Source organism: Magnolia sinica, chromosome 18 (assembly GCF_029962835.1).
Source record: "Magnolia sinica isolate HGM2019 chromosome 18, MsV1, whole genome shotgun sequence".
Classification (NCBI taxonomy): domain Eukaryota; kingdom Viridiplantae; phylum Streptophyta; class Magnoliopsida; order Magnoliales; family Magnoliaceae; genus Magnolia; species Magnolia sinica.
The window spans coordinates 63,428,558-63,437,876 of NC_080590.1; the positions used below are offsets into that span (position 1 = coordinate 63,428,558).

The 9,319-nt window shown below is 38.1% G+C and overlaps 1 non-coding gene across 1 annotated transcript; it reads right to left on the reverse strand.

Annotated features, from left to right (window-relative positions):
• Positions 1–1,895: 1,895 nt before the first annotated feature.
• LOC131234106 (small nucleolar RNA R71) lies at positions 1,896–2,003 on the reverse strand. The gene has a single exon (XR_009165517.1). It is a non-coding gene; the product is annotated as a small nucleolar RNA R71 (small nucleolar RNA).
• Between the last annotated feature and the right edge of the window lie 7,316 nt (positions 2,004–9,319).

The window sequence follows — 9,319 nt, forward strand, 5'->3', positions numbered from 1 at the left end:
AATACCCCTTCACCCCCTCATTTGAGGGATTGGATGTTCAGGAGATCAGTCCCTCTGACAGGTATTGAGGGCAAAGAGAAGGGAAGAAGGAAAGTTGTGTAACTCATAGCAAGTTGTGCAGGTCCGCGCAACTCACCAGCTGTGCAACTCTTGTATGAGTTGCGTGGCTTATCTTTGAGGGCAGCCATTATGTTGAAATTTTTGACAGATGACCAAGCTATTTCGAATATTTCTAAGGGATCCCAATATGGGAAACCTGTACAACTCATCTCCCCTAGAGATTTGATGAAAATGCGCCGAAATGCTATCAAAATTTACATTTTAATTATATTTGACTTATGTATTCTTTTCCTTGTTAAGAAATTCTATCTTAGAATCAGAGGATTAAGAGGACGTTAATGAACTTAGAATAAATGAAATTGATGAACATTCTCTTTGCTCTATCTTTATCAATGTTAAATAAGAAATTCTCCCAAATCAAATGCATTTCATTTCTAGTCGAAACATGATGTATGTTGTTTACTAAATCTATTCTATGCATGATTATTTATGCGATCTATTGCTAATGGTACTACTGAGTTAGCTACTCACTCCTACTCTGGGGCGGTGTTCTAAAACACCAACCAGAATCTGGCATAGATGCAGGAACACTGTAGCGGGACGCGTTGGAAGATGCCGGTGTGGACGATGAAGAGGAGCAGGCATACTATCAGACTTTCAGCTGTTTCTTCTAGTTTATGTTTGGATGGTCACGGGACATGGGCCAGGGCCCTAGTCATTTTGGGATATTTATCTGGGTGGGACTAGTTCTTGGTTTGGATTTTCTTAGCACTGTATTTTGGGTATCCTATTTGTTCAATAGCTCATATTTACATTTTATGATATTCTCATGCTTATGGTTTGCGAAACTCCTCATTACTTATGAATAAACACAAATGCATTGGAATCTGGAGCCCATTAGGGCACACGTGGCACTTGGGAATTCGCGAGTCGAGTTCCTAATCGGCCCCTAAAATTCGAGGAGTTACAGGTTGTGAACAAGTTTTTAGCGCCGTTGCCGGGGACTATGACTACGTTTTTTGTAGAATTAATTGGTATTAGAATTAGGTTACGATTATGATTTATTTTTCCTCTATGTTTTTAGGTTGGATTTTTTCTAAAATTATTTTTAGAAACTAACATTGTTTTCTGTTTTGTAGGATCCTAACATAGTAACTCTTATTTGGTAATTTTGTTCCAATCCTCTCTCTTATTTTTTTTTAGATATCCTATTTGTTTTAGTTTTTCTAGTTTTCTTTTTAGGTTTAATTATTTTAGTTACTTGAGGGCTGAGAGTGTTTCATGCCCAAGTGGGTTTGTGACAACACCCTCCGTCTTTTGAGTGAAGGAGGATTAGTCGAAGGGTTACCTATCTATCATAGGATTAGACACCACTTGAGATCCTCTCAGTTAATTGAAGTGATAGTTACAAATCAACCTCAACCTCAACCACCAGTTGAGGAAGTTCAAGATGAAAATGAGGTGCATAATGCACCCCAGCCTCGTACTCTACAAGATTATTTATAACCAGTGGGGATGAGTACACCTTCCTGCATGATATTTTCATTGAATACAGTAACTGTGGATATTAAACTAGGAGTAATTCAACTCCTCCCTAAGTTTCATGGACTAGAATCTGAAAGTCCATACTTGCATATGAAAGAGCTCGATGAGATAATATCTACATTACACTTCCCAAATGTGTTTGAGGACACAGTTAGATTAAAATTATTTCCTTTTTCTTTGAAAGAAAAGGCTAAGCCATAGTTACATTCCTTAAGACTAAGGTCCATTGACACATGGGCTGAGATGACAAGGGAGTTCCTTAAAAAGTTCTTTCCCTATAATAAAACAAATACCTTAAGGAAAACAATTATGAATTTTGCACAAAAAGAGGATGAGACCTTCTTCCAATATTGGGAGAAATTTAAGGATCTCATAAATTAATGTCCACAACCTAGCTATGAAACATGACATATAAAAAGCTTTTTCTATGAGGGATTAATCTCACCCATGTGTTAATTTGTAGAGATGATGTGTAATGAGGAATTCATGAACAAGGAAGCTGATTATGCGTGGGATTATTTTGATAAACTTGCTAAAAATGCGCAATCATGGGATACCTCCTCAAGAACTACCACTTTTAAGCCGACTCAATCAAAGGAAAGGGAGGAATATACGTTTTAAAAGAGAAAGATGATATAAATGCAAGAATGGCCAAACTCACAAGAAAAGTTGAGGCCATGGAACTTAAGAAGGTAGAACTTGAAAAAGTTGCAGAAGTTATTTGTGGTATTTGTGCTTGTAACATACATACAACTGAGAATTGCCCAATAATTCCTACTTTTCAAGAGATATTGAATGAGTAATTAAATGCCATAAATAATTATTAAAGACCTTTTAGAGACCCACCTCAAATACATACAACTCTAGCTGGAGGAACCACCCAAATTTCAGTTGGAGGAATGGATAAACAGCTAACCCACAAGAGGCCCTTACGTAATTCTTAAATCAAAAGTAGCCTCAAGAGGATACAGTTCAAAAGTTCATGCAAAACCAAGATTTATTCAACCAAAATATGGTACAAGCATTCTAAGATCTCAAAACAACAATGAGAATGTTTGCATCATCAATTCAAAAGATTGAGTCACACTTAGCGAATGGGGAGAAAGGGATGCTTTCAGCCCCACCTCTCCCCAATCCAAAACTGCAATATGAAATAAGTGACCTAAGCTCTTCAAATCAGATGGAACAAGCTAAGTCTATCACCACTCGTAGGAGTGAGAAGATTATTGATAAAACCATTCCGGCAAGGGTTAAAAAACCTTAGGACCTAAAAGAAATTGAGAATGATAGACCTAACAATGCTCCACATGGGTTAGAACTGGAACCTCAAAGTAAGCTGATTGTGCCATTCCTTCTATGGTTGACTGCACCAAAACCTCCTTTTAACTCTCAGGATATTCTAGAGGTGCTTAAGCAAGTGAAGGTCAATATTCCTCTATTGGATGTCATTAAACAAATACCTTCATATGCCTAATTTCTAAAAGATCTATGTACTACAAAAAGATGGCAAAACATATAAAAGAAAATATTTTTGACAGAAAAAGTGAGTGTCATCCTCAAGCAAGATGTGCCACGAAAATACAATGATCCTGGTAGCCCAATCATCACTTGTGTAATTAAGAACCACCGGATTGAGTACTCACTTCTTGACTTAGGGGCGAGTGTTAACTTGATCCCTTACTCAGTTTACGAACAATTGGGTCTATGAGAATTGAAACCCACTCGGACCACATTACAACTTGCCGATCGCTCGGTTCGTATACCGAGAGGGATGATCGAGGATGTGTTGGTCAAAGTTGATAAATTCTACTATCTAGTAGATTTTATTGTCTTAGAAACTTAACCCATCATAGATATGAGTACTCAAATACCCGTCATTCTTGGTCGCCCATTCCTTGCTACATCAAATGCTATCAATAATTGTAGGAATGGAATTATGAATTTATCTTTCGTAAATATGACATTGGAGCTTAACATCTTTTTTAATATGAACAAATAGTCAGAGGATGATGACGATACCTACAACATTAACATGATCGATTCTTTCGTGAAAAATTGAGCACTTTTGACTCTATACTTTGTTACTCTAGAGACATGCTTAGCCCACTCCCCTGATTTAGATAATGATATGATTAGGGAGATGGATACCTTGCTTGATGTTACGCCGATACTTAAAGTTAACCGGTAGAGGCTACAATTTGAGAAATTGTCTCAAACCAATGTAGTGCCTCTACCATCTAGCCTCAAAGCACTAAAGCTTGACCTAAATCCTTTGCCCGCTGATCTTAAATATGTTTACTTTGGTTAAGATGAGACATACCCGGTGGTGATTTCTTCCTACCTAGAGAAAGAATAAGAGAGTATGCTTATTTCTATTCTCATTGAGCATAAAGGAGACCTTGAATGGTTAATTGCGGACCTCAAGGGAATTGATCCTTTGGTTTGTACTCATTGCATTCATCTTGAAAATAATACAAAAACCTCCCAACAACCACATTGTCGACTCAATCCAAATACGAAAGAAGTGGTTAAGGCTAAGATACTTAAGTTGTTAGATGTGGGTATAATATACCCTATATCTGATAGTCAATGGGTGACTCCAACTCAGGTGGTTGCTAAGAAGTCCAGAATCACTATCGTAGCTAAAGCCGTCAGTGAACTCTTACCAACTAGAGTTACTACTGGTTGAAGAATGTCATTGACTGGAGAAAATTAAATACCGTTATAAGGAAGGACCACTTTCCTTTACCCTTTATCGTTCAAATTTTGGAAAGGCTACCTGGTCACTCTTACTATTGCTTCCTTGACGGCTATTCGGGCTACAACCAGATTGAGATAACCCTTGAAGGTCAAGAAAAGACAATGTTCACATGTCCATTTGGTACCTTTGCTTATTGAAGGATGCCATTCGAACTGTGTAATGCCCTCGACACTTTTCAGCGTGCGTGTTGAGTATTTTTTCTGACATGGTGGGGTAATATTTAGAGGTCTTCATGGACGACTTCTCTGTCTTTGGTCCATCCTTCAATAAGTGTTTGGAAACTCTTAAATGTGTGCTAAAGCGATGCGAAGAAAAGAATTTCATTCTGAATTGGGAGAAATGCCATTTTATGGTTCCCAAGGGAATTGTGCTTGGACACATAATTTTGTCCAAATGAATTAAGGTAGATAAGGAAAAAGTTGATCTTATCTTTAACTTACCTCCACCTAAGAACGTACATGACGTGCGATCCTTCTTAGGACACTTCAGATTCTATAGACAATTCATAAAGGACTTTAGTCATCTCTCGCGTCCTTTATGCAATCTACTTTAAAAGGATGTACCATATGAGTGGACTGAACAATGCCAAGAAGCTTTGACTACGCTCAAGGGGATGTTAACTAGCGCACCTATCATGCAGCCACCCAATTGGAGCATCCCTTTTGAGATTATGTGTAATGCATATGACTATACTATTAGGGCGGTCTTAGGCTAGAGAAAAGAAAAGAAGCCCTACATTATTCCCTATACATGTAGAACTCTAAATTTTGCCCAAGTGAACTACTATAATACGGAGAATGAACTCTTAGCCATGGTATTCGCTTTGGACAAATTTAGGTCTTACCTAATTGGATCCAAGATCATCATCTACACGGACCATGCGATGCTAAAATATCTTCTTTCTAAGACAGATGCCAAGCCCTACCTGATATGATGGATCCTCTTACTCTAAGAATTTAATATTGAAATACGAGATAAAAAAGGAGTAAAAAACGTAGTGGCCGACCACCGTTCTCGACTTGACCTCCCTGATTCCCTTAAGCTGACATTGATAAATGAAATGTTCCGTGACGAACAATTATTTAAACTCTCCCAACTACCTTGGTTTGCTAACATTGCAAATTATCTTGTTATAGGTTTCACGTTAACATATTGGATTGCAAAAGATAAGAAAAAATTCTTTGCCGAGGAACGTAAGTTTTTTGGGATGATCCTTATTTGTTTAAATATTGTCGAGACCAAATTCTAAAGAGATGTGTGCCAGACAATGAACATCAGAATGTCAACTCCTTTTGTCATTCTCAGGCCTGTGGTGGTCACTTTTATACTAAAAAGACCACGACCAAAATTTCGTGGTACGGCTTTTACTGGCCCACGATGTTCAGAGATACTCATGAGTTTTGCAAAGCTTGTGAACATTGTTAAAAATTGGGAGGATTTTTCTGTTGAAATATGATGCCTCTGAACCCCATTCTTATCATTGAAGCATTTAATTGCTTGGCATCAATTTCATCGGACCATTGCCCCAATCCTTTGGGGATATTTATAATTTTTTAGCAGTAGACTATGCCACTAAGTGGGTCGATGTGATCTCGTGTAGGAAGAATGATCATAAAATGATCATTCAATTCTTAAAAGAAAATATCATTTCTCTATTCGGAATGCCTCGGGCCATCATTAGTGATGGAGGTTCACACTTTTGTAAAAGGCCATTTAAGAACTTAATGAAGAAATATGACATCTCTCATAAAGTTAGCACTCCATACCACCCACAGACAAGCAGGCATGCAGAGATTTCCAATAAGAAAATTAAACAATTTCTAGAAAAAAATGGTTAACCTTGACTGTAAGGGTTGGTCAATTCACTTAACTGATGCCTTATGGGCCTACCGTACAGCTTTTAAGACCCCCATTGGAATGTCTACCTTTAGACTCATCTATGGAATAGCTTGTCACCTACCTGCGGAGCTGGAACATAAAGCCTAACTTTAATTTGGAAAACGCTGGCTTGCTGTACAAACTTCAATTGAATGAACTCGAAGAAATTCAGAATGACGCTTATGAGAACTTGAGAATTTACAAGGACAGGATGAAGTATTCCATGATAGGAACATCCTTCAGAAATCATTCAAAACCGGTCAAAAAGTCCATTTGTACAATTCTCGGTTACATCTTTTTCCAGGTAAACTTCGATCTTATTAGACCGGTCCCTTCATTGTTACTAATGTCTATCATTATAGGGCCGTCGACATAAAGAATTCGACGAATGACAATATTTTCAAAGTGAATGGACAACGTCTTAAGCCATTTGTTGAGAAGTTTGATTCAGAGGACATGTTCATGCCTTTGACTGATCCTGTGTACCAGTGTAAGTACTATATTATATAAAGCACAACTTTGTGTGTTAAATTTCATTTAGACAAAACAACTTATGAAGTAGACTTTCCAATGTGGATCAAGATGGAAAGTTTAAGACTCTACTGAAGTTCAAGTCAAGTAGTGGATCAAGATGGAAAGTTTAAGTTCTACTAAGTTCAAGATGACTGAGTTCAAGTTCTACTAAAGTTCTAGTAGAAGATCAAGCCCCATCTTCAACTTCAAGCTCTATTGAAAATTTAAGTAGAAGAACAAGTTCCATGAAGTTCAAAGCTACTTCAAAGTTCAGCCATATCAGGTATAACAAACTCTAGAAAGACCTTAGGCTAAGGTTCTTTCAAAACATAAAATTAAATGGGTTTTTATGCTTATGTTAGGCTAAAGTTCGACTAGTCTAAGCTTAAGTTTGACTAGTCTAAGTTGTGATTCAACTAGTCTAAGAATTTCTCGACCAGTCCAACTTTAAACTCAAGAATACGAATTTTTCCGTTACTTCTTCGACCAGTCGAACAGACTGCTCGACCAGTCGAAGATGAGCCTTCGACTGTAAGTTCACCCTCCTTCATACACTTATTTGTCAATTACGTGACTAGTTGCATCTTGTAGTTGGATGAGTTCTTGGCAAAAGAAGATCGACGACACAATTGGAGCTGAACCAGGAAAAGCTACATTAAAGACGAGGAACGGCTTCTACGATCTTAAACCTTGCAAATAGATGATCCCAACCTAAATAGGAATAGCTACTTAGGTCATCTATTCTAAGCTAGTATCAATTCATATTTTATATCTTATAAACTTGGCTTTTGCTTATTCCAAGTTGTTAAATGATTTATTGGACAAAAACAGAAAAATTTGTCCACTGTCGGTAATGTGAAGGTGCCACCGAATAGCACCTTCGGTACACCGAAGATACCTTTGGTGTTACCGAAGGGGTTAAAACAGTCCAACAAGCATTCAACGTTAATTCAGTGTCACCGACTGGGTATTTCAGTGACACCGACTGCCACTGACGAACAATGTTCGATGCCACTGAAAGGGATTGTTTTCAATCAGCAACTTGGGGAATTTAATTCGGTACGACCGATAGATAATTTGGTACTACCGAAGAAAGTTTGGTGGTACCGAAGGTCACTTCAATAGCACCATAAACTAGTCATTTTATGGCCATTTTCTATCCATTGGAAGCTTTTATCTATAAAAGCAGATTGTTGGAACTTGTAAAATAAGTGGATTAAGGCATCCTAGAGTCAATAGTGTATCCCAAGCTTATCCTACCCACCTTAGACTCTATCCATACGAGTTCATGATCTCTTCATTGTGATTCATCACTTCCATGAGCATTTAAAAGCTCCTATTGATGAAGGACATGAACTTGTGCCCTCTCTAGAGTATAAAGACTAAACCAATGGGAAAATTCTTTGTTTTTGATACTTTAGAGCATCCATAGGTTGAATCCCTTAGGAAATCCACTCACTATCCTAGATAAGAGATTCAACCAACTCCCGTAACCTTGATCACCTTAATAGGTACATCAAATGTAAGGTTCTAGATCATGAAGCCAAACTAATAAGAAAATCTAAGCTGCCCGATCGGGGGAGCACTGGAGAGCTGATTCAAGCATGAAAGCGTAAAGATTAAGCAACCCAAGAGAAGCTACAAAAGAGGACTCATCCGATAAGTAAGTATCATAGTTAAGAGTCACAACTTAGTCTCTATCCTCATGTAGGATTGAGGCTAAGAGTTTGCCATTAACAAACTCGATTGGGTGCCTTGTGTGGGACCTTGGCCGGTGGGCCTAAACATGGGTACCTTGTGTGGGACCTTGGCCGGTAGGCCTAAACGTGGGTTCTAGGTGTAGGACCTTTGCTCTTATGGAGAGCATAAATTGGTATCCTTAATGTAGGACTGTAAAGGTTATTGGTGAACCTGATTTAAAACCATTAAGAGTGAAATCCAGCACACTCGGGGGTGAGTGCGGTTGTCGGGAGTGGAGTAGGCAAGTAGCCGAACCACTATACATGCTTGTGTTTTAAATGTTTATTTTTACATTTGTTTAATCATGCTTATATATGCTTGAATGTTTAAATTCCTATATATGATTGAATGAATGTCATAGTTTAATAGAAAACACAACTCACACACAAGCACACTATGATATAGGCTAGTTGCTTTACTTGGTATACTTTAAGCTGCCTATGTGATTGGACCCTCTAACTAGGCTTGGAAGCTGTTAGAGTCACATTACCTTACTAAGTTTATAGGTAAATCAGCTAAGTTAGGCAATAGAAGTTTTGAACTGGTACAATCAGTTGAAAAGTCCTATTCACCCCCCGCTAGGACTATAAGAACAGTTCCATACTTCTATATGTCATACCCCAAACTCAGAAACCAGGTTCATAAAATTTTCAATCGCCAAATCCAGTGCTGACAGCCTCCGTAGTACCCCATTCTCGGCTCCCGGCACCCATATACTAGGTTTCGATCCTGGGATCCTACAAGGAGGATTTTTCAGCATGAATTTATTCCGTAACAAGCATAACTAATGGCATAATCCACAAACAATAAGCAGAACTCCAT